Here is a 22,261-nt window from a genome sequence, read left to right as displayed (position 1 = left end):
CTCTATTTCTTTGAGTCCCTTTTTTTCCAACAAGATCATTTCTAACTTGAACTGCATGCTTTGAAGCCACTCAAACAGAGGTTCATTTCCCTTTGCCAAGATTTTTGCTTCAATAGCTTCCTTTGACTTCATCTAGATAATCATCTTCAGAAGAGAGATAAAATCATCGCACTTTGTCCTTTCTCCAGCTAGAGTATTACTATTTGACAAGATGTTATACTTGTATGTTTCCAATCTTAGGATAACGTTGCCAATTTGTTCTATAATAGCAACTCCTTCTAATTTAAGCTTTCCAATCCATTCCTTACCAATTTGGCCAAAGTGCCTATCTTTCTGAAGTTGAGAAATGAGGGCCTGAACCTCAGCAACTATAGGATTCTTGGTTATTGATACTCTGGAGATAGTTGCCAATGGAGTAACCAAATGTTTGATGAACTTGTTCAATTCTTCTATCTCCACCTTCATTCTAGTCTTTGACAACTTCAGACTTTCTAATTGTCCCTCAATCACTTCATTGGTTGACTTCCATAAGCCAACCTTGGTGTCATGTCTAGCCTCTCCAAGGTCCATCGAGTGCAGAGTAAAGTCATCAGTAGTCATGTCTTCAATTCTTCCTCCTTTGTTGCGCTTGGCTATCTACACTGTCAAGTGCCTTGTTTCTGGATCTTGCCCAAGTATAGAGAAATTTTTTTGATTCTTTACCTTGGTAAATGCATATCCAGAATGAACTACAAGGGATACAATATTCTTTGCTAGAGCACTTTCATCTTTCCTTTTCCTCTTTCTTTCTAGAGTATCCTCCAACCAGGAGTCAGTGCCTATCACTTTGGAGGCCATCCCAAGTAATTTTATACTAAACATTTTATTCTTAGCTAGAGTGACTGTCATCGTAGTTGAAGAGAAGGGATTCTTCAGATCCTGAGAGATCAGTTTGGAAGAGCTATGGCCTTTCTCCACCTCTTGAGTTTTCTTTGCAGCCTCATTAGAATCAACAGTTTCACTACTGCTACTTTTTCCATCTCCAAAATCAACTATCTATATTGGGGAGCCACTTGGTTGTAAAAGTGTAGCAGTTACTAGCAAAATGAGGCAATGATGAGGAGAAGGAACTGGAGTAACATGAGGGGATGGAGCTGAAGAAGTGTGAGGAGATTAAATTGGATTGGTATGAGGGGGTGGAACTAGAGTGGTAGCACTCTCCTTTAGCTCCTCTGCCTTATTCTCTTCAGCACTAGTTTGGGTTCCAATAACTAGTAGGGAGCCATCATGACAAGTCTTAGTTATTAGAATTCTATTGTCTGGTGGTTGATCACCTCCTCCCTAAGGTTGAGCCAGTCCTTGAGAGGTAGTTGGTGTTATGCTTGGTGTGGCACTCTAGGAGGAAGAGGGAGTAGTAGCTGCTGAAGAAGCTTGAGTGGTTGTGCTTTTACTCCAACTTTTTTGGTTGTCCATTCGACCCACTTCCTAGTTCTCTTGATGATTCTGGCCATCATAACATCTAGATCTTCCTCCACATCCTCATAAGGCTTTGAATTGATGGGAGTGTTCCTTATTTTAGTCAAATATGTATTACTATACATATTTTGTCCATCATCCTCCAATCCTTCAACAATTAAATTGATACCATATGTCTTAATTTTTTCCACTGTGAGCTTGGCAAAAGCATGATTACAACTTTCAAATTCATCTTTAGAATCCACCCAATAGTCTTCAACAGTGGCAATGTGCTTGATCACACTCCCAACCTGCAACACATCCCTCACATATCCATCTGGATGAAACATAGGTCTTATGACCGCATATGCCTCTAGTTTTTAATTCATCTTGAATGCTTTGAGCATATTCTTTGCATCAGGGTGGGACTTGCAACTGTAACCTCCAACTTTCATAGGGAATTCATACCCTTTCTTCTTCAAGCTTCTGCTTAGCACATTCACCTAAACCACATGCCTCATAATCTCTATCATCCTGATCATATTGCTTGGAAACTTGGGCAACTTAAAGGGGAATCCATCAAAAGCTGCAAGATGCAAATATGAGAAAGATGAGAACTAGATAAAATAGTTCCCAAATTGATTAATAGCCACCATTGCCTCTAGGCTAAACCTCCTCTCTAGACATTCTGGGAGTTCCTTGCAAATTCTCATTGTAAACATGTCATTAACTTTGACATATTATGCATAATTGTTCTACAATTGCAAACATAAATATAACTCATAACATTTCACATCATCAGGAAAATTTTCTATTCTTGGAAGACCTGGCCACAACTGTAGAGATGCTAGCATATAAATAAAAAATGAAGACATATAAAAGGTGTTGTAAAATTTTGCGATGCTAACAACTCTGGAAAGATTCTCACTTACGTCATGGGTCTAATCAATATACTGCATATCTAAACAAATGACTTGTACCAAAAAAAATATTGTTCAACAAAATTAAGAGCCTTTACCTCACCTTTCAATATGTATAGGAGAACTAGAATGTCTACAATCTCAAGCTTGAGATTAGTACCAAATAGAGTTTTGGAGACCTTACTCTTGGCACCCTACAGCTTTTGGAACAAAGATCACATGATTTTTTTTCTCCACACCATCTTCTTCACGAAGAACTCAGAGACTACTCCTGCTATTGTCAATTCTGAAAACTCCTCTCATTCTGGGAATTGGAGGCAATTCACCATAGTTTTCCTATCATAGATCAATTCTAGAGCTTGGACTACCATGGGGAAACCAACTGCCTTTGCTAGTCCACTTCCTCAGAGCTTCTCAGTTATAGGATGAATAGACTCTAACCTCAGCCTCCTTTGGAAATATTCCATATCATAAAAGTGGAGTGAGGTATCTATGAAACTCTACAATGTGGACTTGATTCCATTTAGTCCATCAAACCTCGCAAATCTGGTTAGCATTTTATCAGACGATGAAGTAGATTGAAATTTTGAATTTAGATTAGGCACATGCAATTTAATTCATAACATAGAATATTTGAAAGCATTGTACAATTTAACAACATAACAATTCAATAAAAAAATTAGTTTGAAAAATTGTTATGTTTCCCTTTATATAGGAATCCTAATTCATCCATTAATCTTTAAGGTCCGCACCACACAAACCAATTAAAGGATAAATATGTTGAATCAATAAATGTGGGAGCTTCTAACATATGTTTCAGTGTCTTTTCACTATTTCTGTAGGCCCAACAGTAACTTTTCTTTATTTCATACTTACCTTTCTATTTTTCATCCAGTTTTGGAGAATTAAGAATAAAGTACTCCCTAAGGAAATATCCGTCCAATTGGATTCTACTCAATATACATTTCCAACTATTGTTAGATTGTTTCCATCATCATTTTAAGAGGTCTTGTGTGTAATTTGTGAGCCCAATCTACTTATAAAGTCAATTTCTTCATGAATGTGGAAAATTGCTCTCATGGGTTGAAAACTCGCCTTGGAGAAGATGATTTCCGTTCTTCCACCGAGGCTTTATTTACACTTTACCCTTTGAGTTAACATTTTCTTTGGGTTTGGAAAAACTTGAAAGGACTGCATAAGTCAAATAGGGGCCCAATTCCTTGTTTCTTTCCTTCATAATTACCTTTGGCAGAAAATAGACTTCATGGATCAAAAGCCCACTGAGGAGAAGTCATTTTTGGGTTTTCCACTTAAGATGATTTTGAGCATCATAATGAATCCAAAATGCTTCCAAAAGAAAAATACTATAATGAAAATAGGGATTTTTCATATAAAAACTCATTACCTTCTTACCTTGATTCATAAATCTCATTCATTAACCTCTACATGAAATCGTCTTCATGGGTTGAAAACCTGTCGAGGAGAAGGCGATGTCCGATTTTCTGCAAGCTTTCATTTTTATGGGAAAAACATGATAAGCCATGAACAATTCTAGCTTTGTAAATAACTTTGTGAATTGCAAGAATCTCCATCAAATTAGGTACTAATCTACCCATAGACTTATGACATCAAGGAAAACCCATCCGGCCATGAAATGTGGGAGAAGGGAAAGATGCAAAATCTGATGGAGACTCCTTTCACCTAAGGGGAAAAACTAGACCTAGACATACTTACACCAAACTAGGACACAAAACTTCCACTTTTGCAAAATGGATACAGGGTGAAAAGTAGGGAAACACATATATACCAATCTAATTTACATAATTACAAAGTTGGCCATCATACAAATTAACACCAATGTTAGAAAGTGGCCCATATGTAGATACTTGGGTTCTGAAGACTGACTTGGTGAAGTTCTGATACTCAGCTTCCACTGTCATTACTTGGCATCATCATGCACTCAATAGAAGTAGAAGCTGAGTCCATACAGATCACCTCAAAGTAGTCTTGAACTTGGTCTGCACTGGTGACTCAGTAAATATTGTGTAACTCGACATAAATTGAATTACTTGTTTACCATGACTGCACTCAGTAAACACTAAGCATCATTCACCTTGGTTAACACTAGCTTCACATTTCATGAACTACTAGCTCGATAGAAACTGCAATGCTCGGTAATCACTGAAGAGCTCAGGTTGAACTGCTAGACTTCACACTAACTAAATTCACATGGTAACCACTAAATTAGTCTAGAAGACTCGGTAGCAACTGTAAAGCTCGGTGGCTATTGAATTACATGGAAAACACTATAGATTGTTCAATGAGCTCAGTAACCACTCAAAATTTGAATAATTGTGTGTCACTAATAACAAAATTGACAAATATGTCAACAATCTCCCCCTTTGGCATTAGTGACAAAAACACTTATTAGCCAATTTAACTTATATACATCACCATGTGATACTAGCTCAATAGGATATACTATTTTTGAGATTTTTCAAAATTTATCTTTGTAAGTATATACAGTATCCTATACAACATATCTGCAACTTCTCTTCTGCTATATACATTTTCTCCCTTAGCATGATTCTCCCCCATACAATATACATAGTGTCTCTCTAAACATAGTCTCTCCCTCCTTTGACAATAATGCCAAAGATTTATTCAAAACTTATCTACATGGAGACACAAAAATGAGATAGGAAATCATAATGTGAATCCATGATAGGAAGGATCATATTCTGAATATCTATCATTGTAGACTAGATCCTTGCTTCTTCTCTCAACAACTCTGTCTGCATGTTTGACAAAAATCTGATCTTCATATGATGTGTAGGGCTTGAACTAGGGTCAAGTTCCAACTGTTGTGCATTGGCTTTTAGATCCTTGTCAGTCTTTGTCAGTTTTCTATTTATCTCCTTTATGAACTTGTTAACATCACATAACTTTCCAAAAAGTGATGTCACATTGGAGCAAGAGGTTTCAAGATTGGTCAAAATTGAGGAAAGCTCAACTTGATGGACGACAATTTGTTGAGCAATGTGCTCAAGTAGTTTATTATCAATTTTTTTTCCTGCTTTCTCAATTAACTTATCTTGACCACTAGTGTCCTCATTAAACTTTTGAATTGCCTCTACTAATTGCAACAAAATTGGTTGAGAAGTGTCAACCTCAATACCTATAGCCTCAGACAAAATATTCTTAGCATCATCTATAATTTTGTATTCTCTATCTCTTTCTTCTCTTAGTTTTTGCTGCCTTGCCTTTTTTTGAAGGATTTCACCAAACTCATGCATTTGGTTTGCAGAAAGATTATGAATATCCCATTTGGGAATTTCTATCTCCTCATCTAAATCTATGTCATCCTCTATCTCTTTTCCTTTACTCAAAAATTTTGTACTCAGTTGCAGTTGACCCTTAGGTTCAACTGTCCTTGTACGTAATGCCTTTATATCCAGGATGGAAACAATAGTTGAAATAGTAGGACTTGCAGTAAAAATTGATATTATACCAATTGTTGGAATACTAATAGGTATGGTTGAAGAGTCCAAAACTGAAGTACTTACTATAACTTAGAAAAATTTGTAGAATCCAAAATTGTAGTACTTACTACTGAAAGAACATAAAATTGTAGAAGATGTTGCATCTATTACTGATGATGTTAACTTGGCAGTTGAAGAAGAGGGAGGCTACAACTCAGTAGATGAAGTGTTAGTCACTTCTATCAATGACTGAATTTGATTATTTCTATCTAAAAATCAATTTTGTTCAAACTTATGATCTAGATAAATTAATTCTAGCTAAGTTATACATATTCTCACATTATTCCAATTAGAAATGCCTATTAAATGCATGTTTTGTGCTACTTTGTGTCCAATTACTAAAGAAATTAAATTATTTTAGAAAACTGATGTTTCAATAATTCTTAGTCTTTTTAATGATATTCTTTTAATAAATCATAAAAACCATTTTATAGAGCTCAAAGTTAAGAATATTCCCATATATAGTTTATAGTGTTAAATACTTAGATATAGTATATTGTTATTAAGAAATACTACAAGTATGTATTTTAACACTTGAGAGGATATTGATTTTGAGAAAGGAAAAAATAGTAAATCCGATTAAAAAAAATCTAAAAAGAAAATGACACTTCAGATGAGGGAGTCCTCTTCCAAAATGTATAATTTTTCTTTTGGTTAGAATAAATTTGTTTTAAAAAATATGGTGGGAGATGAAAACTATCGATTTTGGAACAAGGTTCATTTCCATATAGTTTTTTGGTGGGAATTAGACCCCTCATTTTCAGCATTTTTCAGCAATTAAAAAGTTATCCTTAAAAAGTAGGAAAAATCATCAATTCTCATTCCAAATAATCATTAAAAATAATAATCCTAAACTTCATCCATTTCTAAAAATTTCATTAGTTTACTTTATTTTCAAATTCTAATTAATAATACTAGTTTTATGTCATTGAAGTTGAATATTTATACTTTTTTTGTCATTTTCCTTTGTAAGAGGGTGACACAAGTTTGTGCTTTTATCTCACTATTTTATTTGTTTCACAGTAGTCATGTAATATTTTAAATTTAACAAAATGTTAAGGAATGTCATTTTAAATTTTTCAATGATATGGTTGATAGACATGGAAGCCTTATAAATAACATTGATATTATTGACAATGTTTAGAGAGTCCCCAACTAACAAACATTGTTGCATCATTTTTCTTTGGCTAAGGTAATCACCTACAAAGAGGTCATCACTTCTGCCAGATGGCTAGATTGAATTCCTAAAGACATAGCAATAGTCACTATAGATCCACCTCCTTCATTTCTTAGAATTTCCCCACATCCAATGTTTATTGGATTTCCTTTCACCACTCTGTTAAAGTTAGCCTTGATCCATCCAACATGGGGAGCAATCCAAAAAATAGTTTCTCTTCCCTTTCTCAAACTTTTTTTAAATATTAGAAAATTCCAATTCTTCAAATCATTTCCATCATCCTTCATAAACAATTTACTAATAGCCATAACATTTTCATTAGTGTTTTATAAGAATCATATCTCTGATGATTTTAGATAAAGACTTCTTATCCCTAAATTTTTTATCATCTCTATCTTTCCATATTATTGATACATCCTCATTAGAAATTGGACATTTCTATTATTCAAAGAATTACTCCACATAATTGGAGAACACCAAACATACATTCAATCTTTGGAGGTTGTAATTCCAAACATCAAAAGAGTAAGAACATTACAATATGGAGGACAATGATAAAAATATTTTCATGGATCAACATGACATTGCAATATGATGGTAATCAAAAGAATCATGAGGTATCAAAAGTGTTGAAGATTATGATTTGTGGTATAAGAAAGGAGGCAACTTTGAATTGAAAGAATTCACTGATGTTGATTGGGAAGGAAACATTGATGATAGAAAGAGAATTAGTGGTGGAGAAATATTTCTTGGAAAGAAGCTAGTATTTTGGACAAGCAAGAAGAAGAATTGTATCTCTAAGTCAACAACAGAAGAAAAATATGTTGTTGTAATAGTCAATTGTTCAAATACTGTTTGGTTCAAACAACTATTTACAAGTATGAAGGAAGAAGTCAAGGATCTACTTGTTGTTTTATGTGATAACACCAGTGCAATTAACATTTCCAAGAATCCTTTGATGCATATAAAAACAAAGAAAATTTCAATTAAATATCATTTCTTAAGAGAATTGGTGCAAGATAAGGAGGTCAAATTGGAATATGTGAATATAAAAGAAAAGAATGTAGACATATTCAACAAGCCATTACCTAAGGATGTATTCTTTGATCTAAGAGGTACGCTAGGGGTCATTCCCCCATCTAAAGCTCACTAATCAGATTTTAGTGATGCCTCAACCAAGCATGTTGAAGATTAGTCAAGTTGATGCAATATTGTAAAGGGTAGATTGCATATGAATTAGTACATTAGGTACATGCAAGTTCATTGAATGCTATCTTTGGCATGAGATGTCAAAGGTGGAGAGTTTTGTCATTCATTAGAGAAATTTCATGAGAATTTTCTATCATATATCAGAGATATTCTTTATATATGTCAGAGTTGTCAAAAAGGAAGAATGAACTTGCGAGAGAGAGAGAGAGAGAGAGAGAGAGAGAGAGAGAGAGAGAGAGAGAGAGAGCGTTTGATATTGCAATAATTAAAATTAAAGACTGATGACAGAGGGAGTTCACATTGATAGAGGGAGTTCTCATGGATGAGAATTAGAATGAAACTATAGATATTATCCTTACTTTTATTTTTCTCTAAAACTTCATTTTATTATAACATGTTGTGTTGTCATCAATGCCAAAGAGGGAGATTGTTGAAAATAAGTCTTTACTAGTTAGTGTCTATCTAGCATTCCAAATATAATCAATTTCAAAGACAGTGTCTGCTGAGCTCACTCAGACATCAAATCAAGTTTGCAGGAAGACAATATCTGCCAAGTTCACTCGAGCACCCAAGAGAAGTTGGCACAGAAAGTGTTAGTGTCAATTGAGCTCATTCGGTTACCAAAGGAATTCAGTTCAAGATGCAGTGTTAACCGAGTTCATGTAGTTAACAAAGTAATTATGAAGAAAGTCTTTTCTAAGTTAGTGTTGACTGAGCAGGGTCGGCTAACAAAGGATTTGCTTGATTCAACATATTTAGGTTGATGAAATTATTTGTTAAGTCTAGCTAACTTAAGGAATGGATATTGAATATTTGAAAGTGTATTCAAGCCTACTTGACAAGGTAAATAATATAAGCTCAAGTTGTGGGTTTGAATGATAGAAGAATGGGATTGAAAGGATAAACCAAGAAAGTGAATTGGAAGGATAGTAGAGTATCCTACATTGACTAAATTGTAAAGTTTTATCTGATCAAGGAGGATACTGACGTACAAACTAGAATAGAGAATTGAAATCAGCAATTTAGTTGCATCAACAATCAGGTCATATCATTGTTACTCTCTAATAATTATAGCAATGTATCAAACCTCTTAATAGAGTTAGCTTAATAGTTTATTTTCCAAATCCTCTAACAAGGTGACATTTCTAGATTGAATTGTCTAAAGAACTCTAACAAGGCCACTCCTAACAAAGTGAATTTAATATTTTAATAGGGTCACACCTAATAGTGTGTTTTGTAACCTTTAATAGGGTTAGCTTTTTAATAGGGCTCACTTTAGAAGAGTGAAAAATAGTAACCAGTTCCAGTTGGTGGTTTTTTCCAAATTGTGTTTCCATTTTAAATCCTGGTGTCATACGTGTTAATGTTATTTTCTTTAAATTTATGCAACTAAGTTAATTATTATTAATAACAATAAACATCTTAACAAGAATTTATTTCATTAATTGTCGAGTGATAGTAATTCTTAGTGTTTGCCAAGTGATTTAATGCTAACTGAGTTACAATAGTATTTCCAGTTTCAACAGAGTTTGTTCTTTGATTTGTGTTGACATCTAAGGGATTTGGGATTTATTTTTATGGTAAATGGTTTACCCATCCCCTCTTAGTTACTTCACTTATATTTCCAACAGAAGCTTCATAAATTCCTACCATGCTGAAAAGTTTTCTCTGTTAAGTTTAGAAATCTCCCTTCTATAAGATATCATGGTCTTTAGCTTAGGTCTTGAAAACCTTTTCCTGCAAGTATTGATTGCTTTGATACTAATTTCTAGAAATGTAAGAGAAGTAACTGAGAGGGGAGGGGTGAATCAAATACCACAAAAGGAAATCCCTATCCCTTAGATGTCAATACCGTATTCCACTTATCATACATTACTGAATAGCTCAGTTAACACTAGAATATAATAGATGCTCAATTAAAAAGGAAATATTAAAATGTATTAATATATTTGATCTTTTACTGATTTAGTTGAAGAAATATAATGCATATGTAAATAACTTGAACATGGATGACACCAAGATTTAATGTGGAAACCGAATTTGGTAAAAACCACCATGCAACTAGTCACAATAACTTTCATTGATCTAATGTGAGCCCTTTTAGGAGCCAACCTTGGTAAAGGCTACAAAATGGACTATTAAGTATGACCTTGTTAAAGGATTTAGTTCACCCTATCAGGAGTGGTTTGGTTAGAGGTCTTCAAACACTTCAATCTAGAAATGTCACCTTCTTAGAGGATTTACAAAATGACTATTAAGTCAACTCTATTAAGAGATTTATTTACTACTACAATGGTTATAAAGCAACAACAATTTAACCTGATTCAAGAAGAAACTTTCTTTTTTCTATTCAAATCTCTATTCTAGCTTCCAACCTCTTGATCCTTCTTGATTAGATGTTTCTTTGTAGCTTAGCTTGTACACTTTCCTGCTCTACCTTGCCTTTGTTCACATATCCATCTATATCATATTTTTCTTGATACACATTTTATCCTAAAGACTTTACCTTTCTTATGTATTATAAGCAAGGAGAAATTAGCTTGAGAACCCTTTCAAAATATCAATAAACATTCAAATAGTCAAACTCAATTAAATAAACATTTCACACATTCAATCTATTGTCACTCAATCGACATTGGAACTGAACACTGAGCTAACACTATGACTTCTTCAATGCCCAACCACTTGGTTAATATTGAGCTTTTTCTATGCCTGACCATTCGATCAATACTGCAAGTAGGAAACCTTTCATTAACTATCTACTTGGTTAATACTAGAAAGTCTTCATTACCCGACTGCTCGGTGAATACTAAGATATACAAGGTTAATAATTCAAACTCTATATTTTTCGATTAATAGTGACATTTGTGTAAACATCAATGACAATATAGTATTGAATAATTGATTCCAGCAAAAGAGATTAATGAACTGGTTATTATTTCTATGAGTTGGAAACTCTTGTGATATCATTTGATACTCTAAATTTGGTTTCCTATATAATGGTGATGAGAAGAGTTGATTTCCTTGATTTGAAGGTGTTTATATCTCAACTAGTTTTGGGGAGTCCCTCCTTTCCCTCTAGCCACTGTAGGTTCATTAAAGATCACATATATGAGGAAATTCCTAATTTGGGTTGGTGGTCCCATTGTAGGTTTTTGGGAGTATTCTACATATAGTTCAGAGGGATGTTGGAAGCCTCTATTTTGTTTGGTGGGGATCATTCCAGTAAGATGGAGAGATTTACCCCCTAGTGCTGCAAGAGCTTCTTTACATTAGGGTTGTTTAGATGAGGGGGCTTTACCCTCTAATGATGTAGAGGTTTCTTATACAGAGGTGTTCTAAGATAAATCTCTTTGCTTTGGCCCTTTTTTCTTTTTCCCTAATTTTTTTGGTGTTCCTTGGTTAGAGGTTGTTTAGTTTTGATGGGTCCTTTTCTAATGTTACTTCCTTTCAAGTGGATATGAATATGACAAGGTTGATGTGGAAGGAAGAGGGACCTTATGCTTCTTGTTTTGGAAGTACTGGTACCTCCTAGGATTTTAAAGTTGTCCCTTAGTTGGGCTTGTTTTCTTTATTTACCATTTTTCTTAGTAGGATATTGCAAATTTTCAAGGACCCTTTGGGGTAGTTGTTTTTTTTTTCAATTACTGCAGCATGTAGGCTTTGGGTTATGGTAACCCTTCGATGGAGATCAAGTTTTCTTCTAAGATGCTCTTGGTGGAACTCCATTTGACAAGATTGATGGATCTTGAAGCTAGGTATTCTCTATATAATAGTTTGGGGAGACTAAAATGCCCTTTGATCTCTACTCTATAGAGTTTGGTTCCAATTTGTGTTAGAGCATTTAAAGTTGGGTTTCTCTCGGCATCCATTTTTTTCTTTTTAATTATTTGGTTGGTTTCATATTGTGTGTGTCTTTTAGGATGCTAGATTGTGTCTTGATGGGGTTTTATATCCCCTATAAAAATATACTTTCATGGGGTTTTGGGTCATCTCAAAACCTACTTTTACCCTTAATTGAAACATATTATGAGATAAATTTTAAAATATCAATTTATTTGCCATATTCAAATTGATTCCCATATGAAGTTTGTACCTTTATCTATTTTTATTTGAAAATGAGAGATTTTTTTTCTTCAATTTAATGGTTTGTGTACCTAAAATTAAAGATGGTACTAAATGACAAGGTAATGCACCTTTAATGATTTTTATGTGCGGAAAATTTTCTTGTAATTAAATTATTTTTGTAAACCCTAAATTAAAGATTATAGTAAATGGTGTGGTTCTATAATTAGATCTATTCGAATAAGGTTCTAAATAAAGATCAAATATAGATTAAAAAATCAAAATTTAATCTATATCCTTAAGTATAAGTATTGTATACATATTTAATAACTAATTGTGTTCAAAGACAAAAGTATCTAGATATTACCTCTTCCATTTGTGGTTTCAACCATTTCCTATATTTGTAAAAATTGAACAACTACACAGATCTAATGATAAAATTCTATATATTTAATAGATTTAGAGAACCCAAACAAAGTAGACTTACAATCCTCACATGGTAAGAAATACCCACACAAAATTGTATTTTACTGTTACTAGAAAAAGTTTCTTTCCTATTAATATAAGAACATATTCCTCTTCTACTTGAAGAGAGTAAGAGCTTCTTCAAATAATGTTATTGTAAGTAGGAAATTTCAAGTAGTTAAGCCCTCCAAAAAAAAGTAGGATTGATGATACCTAGATACAAAGATGGTAGAAGATATGACAATGGTTGCTATGCATAAAGGTACTCATTTTATTTGAATCAATTAAATGTACTGCCATGAATGAAAAATTACCAAGAGAATTACTAAGACATTGGAATTCCCAAGAGTTTGAGATATAAGATTGGCATGAAATCCTTCCTAATCTTGTGATGATTCTTTCAACCTATTGTAATACTTCTAGAAGCTTGTAAGATATAGCACTCTAAAGTAAGAATGTGAGTGCTTGCCAGAGATATTGTAGGTCTACCTAAAAAATATTAATTAAATAGACACAGGTATAGGAAATGAGATGGCATTCTCTGACTCCTTTACAGATTATGCCATTATTTCCAATTATCATGTATGATAGTATTTCTTATTATCATTTTTATTGGACTTGAACATCTTATTGTGGAGATTTTAAAATGAGGAGAAACATTATCACAAAATTTATATGTTAATACATTTAGACTCATTTTCATTATCCAAAATGGATTTGATCTATGAAATAAATTATATATATATAAATCACAACCTTAGATTGAGTTTTCTCTTGCATGTCTTTCCATCACTTGTAGAGAGAATCATAGTATAGGATTTGGGGAACTAGAATAATGGTCGTAACTGTATATGTATAGGTGCAAGGCACAAATGAGTAAATTGTTATACTTATTCAAAGGAACAATACAAAAATAGGCAACATAGTGAACCAAGACTCTTGATCATGAACAATTTTGCCAATATAATCTAATTTGATCCTCAAAGGACACATTACCAATGTCATGTAAGGATACATGTTGGTAGCTACACAATTGGAGAATAACATTGTTAATCTTCAGATTTGTTTAATATGAGAAATATATTTAAAATAATGAAGTTGGGATTAGAAAAATGAGGCTCTCATAATGTTGTAATACTTAAACATAGAAGATGAAATCTAAAATTTATGGCTATTATTCAATCATTCCATATGTGTGAGAATAGTAAAAAATAAGATAAATTTTCACTGTGAGAATGCAAATTGTCATTATTGGATTCAATACTAGTTGTTCTTTTCTAGGACCCTAAAATTAATACATTTACAAACCAAACTCAATTAAAATATTAGGATATTTTGGACAAGTCAATTAGAAAGTAGAAAAAAAAGTAAAGTTTATATTGTTAGAAATCATAGAATACCTATTATTTACCATTAAGGTACAATTGCTAATTATAGTAAAAAGCCTTTAATACTGAATGACTTGTGAGTGAATGGAAGAGAGGTTGGTAAGTACCTTGTCCTTAGGTTCCAACTAAATACAAACTCAACACATTCACAAATGGTTGAATCTCATTAATTAAGTTGTATTGCCTCCACACATGTAGGTTAGCTATCTCTTTGTGTGGCATTGGAATTTTGTGTCTTGCTTTGATAGTTTCTATGTTTGATTGGTATAAAATTTTATCATCCTATAATGTGCTACAAGGTATTTACTAGAATAAAATTTAGAAATACTTGGAGAAGAAAAATTTCCTACCAAAATATTGTGTGGAATGGTGTAGATGCATTCCAATATCTTTGGAATGAATCTTCACTACATTATTATAAATTTGACAAAAATGGGTGTCTGTTGCTAATAGCTTTGGGTTACATGATCTAAAATATAGTAAAGCATGCACAACTTCATTGGGTTCTCACTAATTACATGACGATTAGATTTCTGGGATGCCAAATTGAATACTTGCTTTCCTAGATATGAAAGGGTTTTTTGAGGAATCCACAAGTTTGTAAGATGCAATTTGGAATTGTTTGGGACTAATCATTGAGTCTCTTATAGATTTTTCCCCCACCAAGATTTGTTGTGATGTGGAGCCTAATCAGAGTGGAAGGTTAACTTTCTACCCATTATTTAGTGTAATTAGCCCCCATATTATTACTATGAGGGTTTGGAGGCAACACCCCCAAGATGGGGTCAAGGGCCAGTGCCCCTTGTGGGACCCTAGGGTAGCATCCCAAGTGCGCTCCCTATCATAGTATAGCGTGGGTTCGAGAGGCAACACCCCCACAAGGGTTTTTAGAGGTAGTGACCCTGAAGAAAAAAATGAATTTACTATTGTAAAAGGCATCAACTAGTATTTTTTCTATTGGTAGACTTATTGTAGCCCTAATTTTGTATGCAGAGAAAACATGTAAAAAATGGCTTAGTGTTAGGGATTTCATAATGTATGATGAGATTGTAGCTTCTTGCAAAAGTATTAAGCTTTAAGGGGTTGCAGATTGTAATAATTGGATAATAATAATTTATTGGACTTAGTTTTGGTGGACGTAGCCTAGGGATTGGGTGAACCATGTTAAATCTCTGTGTGTTGTGTTCTCTTCTCTATGAATTGTTATTTTTTTAATATTGGTTACATTTGCATGTAATTTTTTTTGTGTCTGTGGTTAATCCTAGCAAAATTATATTTGAGGAATAAAGGTGAGCTTTTCAAGGGTGTGTAAGTGTGATGACATTCATAGATAGGAATCTAAGTTTGATTTGATTTTGTGGCTTCTCTATAACAATTCTTGTGTTCAATAGAGATTAAGGTGGTGAGGACTTTCTCCTTTCTAAATTAGATTCGTGGATGATACCTCGGTGGCAGAGATATAGATTCAATTACATATTGATGTAATATGGATTGCTAAATTATATCAAGATATGTTTTCCATGTGAGAATTCAAAGCCAAAAGTTTCACCAATACATTATTGAATAATCACAAAGTTTATAGAGAAAAAAAAGAGGAACTTGGTGAAGTTCAAGAGGTTTTTATTCTATTAGCTCTCTCTACCTAATAGCATAAAGTCACTAATAAATGAAGACTTTGTATATTAATTAAAATAATACTCTCATCCACAACTAGAATAGCAATTATCAAATTGTGCATTCATTAAAAATAACAAATATGAATAACATTTCTGTTATAAACATGAAGTAATAAGAACTACAAATATTTTCACATCAAATAGGCTTAAATAGTCTATTCTTAGTTTTTAACAAGTTTCCAAAGTGTTATGAGAGGGGAAAAGAAACTTCCAAACTCCACTATTGGTAGGAAGTAGACCACCACCATATATCTATATGTACATGTATTCATGTTTCTTTTCCTAATAGATTCATGATTTCACTTTGACGAATGCTTCAAAATTCTAGGAATAAAGATGTCAATGCTAAAAAGTCTTCAAATTAAGATTTCAAAATTTTTTTTGTTTATTTTCTATAATCTTAATTATATTTAGGATGTTAAATTTTGGTTTTAGCCATCTAAACAGGTTGCCTACAAGATGGTTGGTTTCATTTTTGCTCTCTTAAATTTAGGCTCTTAAATGTTGGTCCATCTAAATAGATTGCCTCTATTTAATTAAATCAATAACAAAATTGTTGTTCTTTCCTTTCGTTTTTGTCATTTTAGTTTTATTTAGGACATTAAACTTTGGCCATGTCATCTAAAGTGACTACTTTTATTTAATTAAATCAATGTTTAAAAATACATAAGAATCATTTAATATATTTATTTACATAAGAATTGTTTATTTCTAGTATATAATATAAAAATGTAGAAAGATTCAATAATAATTTAATAATTAATGAATTAGAAATATTGGACTATGTACAACTACTAGCCACTTTTCCAGAGTACTAATCTCCATTAAAAAAAAGAGCTCTGGTCAAGCACGAGTCCCTCCTTGCCTATAGTCAAAAGAGCAAGGTGAAAAATTATTTTAATGTTTGTTAAACACTAGATTTGCAATTAGTTTAAAGTAGAAGTAAAATATTACAAATGTGAAATAAATGAGAAGCGAAGAATTGGTTCAAATATTTGAGGAGTAATAATTTTGAAATTTTAATGTTTAAAGTAAAAGTATATTTTGTTTAGTTAAAAATTAATTTATTAGAAAGTATAAAAATTTATAATATTCTTTTTTAATGTAAAAGCTTTTATATTATTTTTTAGATTTATAAATGTTTGAATTTATAGATTCAACGGGTAACAGTTTTAATGTATTTATCTATATAATTTTTTATAGTAAAATTTTGATAGTAAAATAATAATGATATCGTGGTAAAATAATGGTACATAGAAAAAATAAATAATTGTAATGAAATAATAAATATTTAATAAATAAAATGAATAATTGTAAAGAAAATATAAAATTAGAAACACTCCTCCCGAACAACGGAAACACAACGGAACCAGCCACCTGTTTGTCATCCTCGTCACCACCGCTGCTGGTCACCATCAGCGGGTTGACGAAAACGATAGGTCACCCGGTGGCCTCTCTGAGATACTACAGGTACTTGTCTTCCTCTTGGAAGAAGGATTTGATGAGATTTCTGTTGGAGCTCTTGTACGCCGCGGCCATGAGATCCGTCATTGCAATGCTGCCACGTGGAACAAACAGACCCGCTACCCCCTTGGCATCGAACAGCTGCCAGGCGATGGACGACACCGGCTACGGTGGAACATATTTGCACCAAGCCGAGCAAGTATACATGCTTGCTGCCCGCACTATGATGTCCTATGCTGAGAGTACAGTCAGATGTTGTCAGCCAAATAGGTATTGCCTGCAAAATATTTTTATTGGCTTAAGATGTGTATTTGTTTTCCTAGTTTTAGTTTAATGTGCATAAAAATTATTGCATAATATTTTTTTATTTAAATATTTAGATTCATGTCTATAAAATTTTAAAAAAAAATTAGATAGTTTTAAAATAAAAAATATTAAAAGATTTAAAAATAATTATTATCTTTTAGAAATAATTAAATAATTCTTAAAATGATAATAATTTTTTTTATTGAAAACTTAAATATAAGTATTATTTCATAATTATTTAGTTAATTAAAATAAGTAATGTAAAATTAGTATTTAAATATGCATTATAAGATTGTGAATTGAATTATTATTGAATAAAAATTAAATCAAGTAATTATAAAAGACTAAAAAATAAATTTAATTTTAAGATTATGTTATACTAATATTTTTAATTATGATTTAAACAAAAAAATTCTTTTATATAGAGTGCACATCAAAATTTAAAAATAAAAATAACTAATTCTTGTAAGAATTTTTATTGAATTCACAATCAAAACCAATTTAATTATTTTTAAGCTTTAATTTGATGTCAACCATTTTGCAACCATTTTACAAAATGCTATAATATAAAGCTTAAAAAATATTTAAATTTAAATTTTACATTTAAGTCTTCTATATATATATATATAAATTTTAATATTATTCAGAGCATTTTAAATAATTTTTTCTTTATGGTTACAATTATAGATACATATGGTTTAAAGTTCAAGAGTTATAGTTAAAGGGTTAGTTATAATTAGGGTTATAATTTTGATTCAATTCAAGCGATTGTTAAGGTGTTTACAAAATGTTATAATAAATAGAGAAAACATTCTAAATTGCATTATATAATTAGACTTAATTTAGTGTTCATACATTTATCTTTTCTATTATAAATAATATTTAAAATTAGATATTTATTTATTTCACAGTTGGAATTATGAGTAGATTAAGGTTTAAAAGTCATAATGAAAGGGTTAATCATAATTAATATTTGTTACCTCTGGTTTTACCGCCAAGGATTTAAATTTTGAATGCGTGGCTCGTGCAACGGTTAGTCTCAGATTAGTATTACGACCCGCGAGTTTCTGGCCGTCAGATCTAAGCAGTACCGATGGTTGGTGTCATCGCGCTATAAAGGAAATGCACGATATTTATGATAGTGCGATGCCGCCCTGTCGACACGTTGCAGGGGTGGGTCTGGCGTTCGATGGGTCAGAAAAGTTCTTTGATGTCCTTGGCACTATGTTGCTATCGCATATCGGCTAGAAAATCCCCATAGCGACATAGTGCCCAGCAGAAATATTCACGGTGGCGAGTTCCAACGATTGGCAGAATCAGGTGTCATGGTGACAAATCAGAAGGAACCACGTGTGCCAGGTCGAAGTTTCTGTCGGCACGGCTAACACAGTCAGGATTTATGATCACCACCATTGGATTAGCTCAGATCAACGGTAAGTGCCATCTCGCTATAAAGGAGTTGCGCAAGGGTTATGATAGCAACATCGCGCCCTGGTGACATGTGTCAGGTGGGGCCGTGTCTCAATGCGATGCCAGGTGTATCGACATGGAGGGCGAAAGCACGAGGTACGACGAGTCCTCACGATCGTCGGATTGGGTCGCATCAATGGATGGCGCCATCTCGCTATGGCAGAGATGCATGGATTTTATCATGGCGACATAGCGACCATCCGCCACGTGGATCGACAGGACCAGGTCTCACCAAGGATAGCCAGGTGTCATCTAGAGTGGGGTGCAGTTGCAGACATGGCGCCGAGTAGGATGGGTCTGGTCGCAAACTGTAGAGTACGGCAGGTTAGAAGCTTCACAGCAGCGGGCAAACAAGTTTCACGGCCTGGAGGTTTCAAAAAATGGTGAGGCACCATGGCACCAATGGAAAACCAATGCATTTTTTGATGGCGACATAGCGCCCAAACGGAAAGTTTACCATGGCAAGGGAGGATCAAGCAGATGGGTCCCGTCGGTACTCTACAGCGCAATTTGTGAGCCCGACATCAGGATAGCGAAGCGGATGGGGACACGTATAAATCTTAGGGCACGCTGTTAGCTGGGCGCTATGGCGCTATGGGAATTTGGTCTCGATTTTTGTATAGCGACATGGCGCCTAGCTGACACGTGGTCGCTCTGCGGATTAGGTCTTGGGTTGCCAGCTGATGTTTCATCGAAACAAAAAGGGAAGTGCCATGTGTATATGTCAGTGCACAGCGTACAACGGGCCTAGTAGTCTCAGAACAAATGGCGAGTCTTCACGATCGTTGGATCTGCAGGGATCTACGACTAGCGCTGTCTCGCTATTGAGAATTGCCTAGGAGTTAACATCGGCGACATAGCGCCCGTGCGCCACGTGTCCTGGCGAGGCCACATTTCATGCCGTCGGCACAATTAGATTTAAGTAACCAATAGACCAACGAGGAGACACCATGTATCAATGGGCCCGACGAATCAATAAAGAAGGAGGGTCGCGGGAGGTCAAGTTTTGTGACCGTCGGATTGGAAATGGATTGGCGGCAGGCGCCATCTCGCCATGGCGAAGCTGCAGGGTTTTTAGCATAGTGACTTGGTGCCCTTTCGCCACTTGTCGGTGGGTTCAAGTCTCGCTAGGATGCATCACTGAGGTGGTGCCAAATAGGATGGGCCCAGTCGCACGGAAAGGGTGGTAAGCGCCCCAGTCAAACGTAAGAGACTGCCAGGGTGGCGAGATCGAAGGTGTGATTGGCCTGCATGGCCCAGTTGGCTCATCGAGCCTGTTTGACCGATCGATTCTGATGGGTGCACGAATCATGAATGATGATAAATCTCAGTTTTGCCACAATCTGATGGTGTGATTAATTGCCACCAACTCGGAATGAATGCCAAGCGCAGGAAGACACTCCATCCATCCAGTCGATCCATCTACCATGTCAGGGAATGTTGTGGCACCGTTCTGTCTTCTCCAGGCTCTTTCTCATAGGGATATCGGATTTCTTGGTATGCAAGCCATGTTCAATCAGATCTTTGATTGGATTCTTAGGATGGAAAGTTAATGCCAGTAGGTGAGAAGTGAATGTAATGCATAAATCTTCAGTTATGCCTAATCTATAAAGGCAATTTGGTGATCTGTTCTTATGGTCGACTCTTCCTGATTTTCTCTGCTACTGCTTGCAGACTTGCAATGTAAAAAATCCCTTTGTCTCTGAGCTAGATAAGCATCCTGTATTGTCTCTTTCAGCCATCAACATGTATGTGTATCATTTTGCCTCTCATTGATGTATTGTTGAGATCAGTGGTCTGCATACTGTATCTATCTTTGGCCTATTGAATAATATACAAGTGAAATCTTCTGTTCCTGGTGTTATTCAGTTGGTCTCCTGATCTGTATGTGGTTGTTGATCGATATAAGTCTGAATGAGTGTGTGACTTTGGATGTTACCCTAGTTCTGTAGTGCATAAATGGGCAGAAATGAGTTTGAACACTTTATTTTGGTGCATCACTGCCTTAGATTAGACTAGGTAGATTTGCTTTAGTGCTATCTTTCTCCCTTTCCCTTCTGAGAATAGATAGGTGTGCCCTGACAGTAAGAGGAAGCCGGCCTTCTCCGGAGACTCAACCTCGCAGTTCATGTCCCACAGCTTGGAGTTTGTTTCAATGTTTCACTAGGTTGTCCTCGGGCATAGGCCTTGGACAAGGGTGCAAACCTAAGTGACAACAATTTTTGGCACACCCGGTGGGACTCATGTCAGAAGATTTCAAGTCTATTGGTGTCAAGAAGAAAGAATTCTAGAGATGAATGCTGAAGAAGTAGTGCTGGCTTCAGTTTTCAAGCCTTCAACAGGCTGATTCTTCAAGTACTTGGCGACTCTAAACATCAAAAAAGTCTGGTTCCAGACCAAGTTTGCAGTGATTCATGCCCAGGACTGAAACAAGGGCATCTTCTAGAGGTAAATTTCAATATCAAGAGCTTTCTCTTTCAAATCCTAGGAGAAGAAGGACTAGAACTTCATTATCACCAGTTAGGGGTAGAATAATAGTTGATATACCTGTAAGATCTGTCTCTACTCCCCCTACTGTTCGAACTCAGCCTAGATTGCCATCAACACTCATCAATAGAACACTTGTTTATATGGCACAGCCAAGAGTTCATGCTTTTGCCAGCTTTGATGGTGGAAGTCCTTTGTTGTTAGCCCAAAGACATGATATACCAGTATCTGCACTAAAAAGTACACCTGATTTTACTGGTGAAACTTCTATTTCCCCTTTAGAGCATATCCAAGAGGTAGCGAATGTCTGCAATATTCATGGTATTATAGAAGATGATGTTGCTGTCAGACTTCTAGCCTCATCCTTAAAAGGAAAAGCATTACAGTGGTATAGAGGCTTAGCTCATGGTTCCATAACTGATTGGGATGGACTAGGAGCAGGATTATGCAAACATTTTGAGGATAAGAGTGACCATTTGTCACTACTAGAGCAGCTGACTACAATAAAAAGAGCCCCCCATGAATGTATGACTGATTTTAATTACAAATTCCAAAAGACATGGGATAGAATACCTACTATAGTGAAACCTACCCCTGGTAATGCCTTCTTGCATTACCTTAGAGCTTTCAACAGTGACATTGCCACTACAATCCAAAC

The 22,261-nt window shown here is 34.5% G+C and overlaps 1 pseudogene; it reads right to left on the bottom strand.

Moving 5' to 3' along the window:
• The window catches only part of LOC149533735 (E3 ubiquitin-protein ligase listerin-like), a 90,722-nt pseudogene extending 73,430 nt beyond the window's left edge, over positions 1 to 17,292 (bottom strand).
• Between the last annotated feature and the right edge of the window lie 4,969 nt (positions 17,293 to 22,261).

The sequence above is a fragment of the Cupressus sempervirens genome, chromosome 10, assembly GCF_028749045.1.
Source record: "Cupressus sempervirens isolate cs-2001-9-10 chromosome 10, ASM2874904v1, whole genome shotgun sequence".
Lineage (NCBI taxonomy): Eukaryota > Viridiplantae > Streptophyta > Pinopsida > Cupressales > Cupressaceae > Cupressus > Cupressus sempervirens.
The sequence above is the reverse complement of the archived record's forward strand: the minus strand, read 5'-3'. Positions and strand labels throughout refer to the sequence as shown.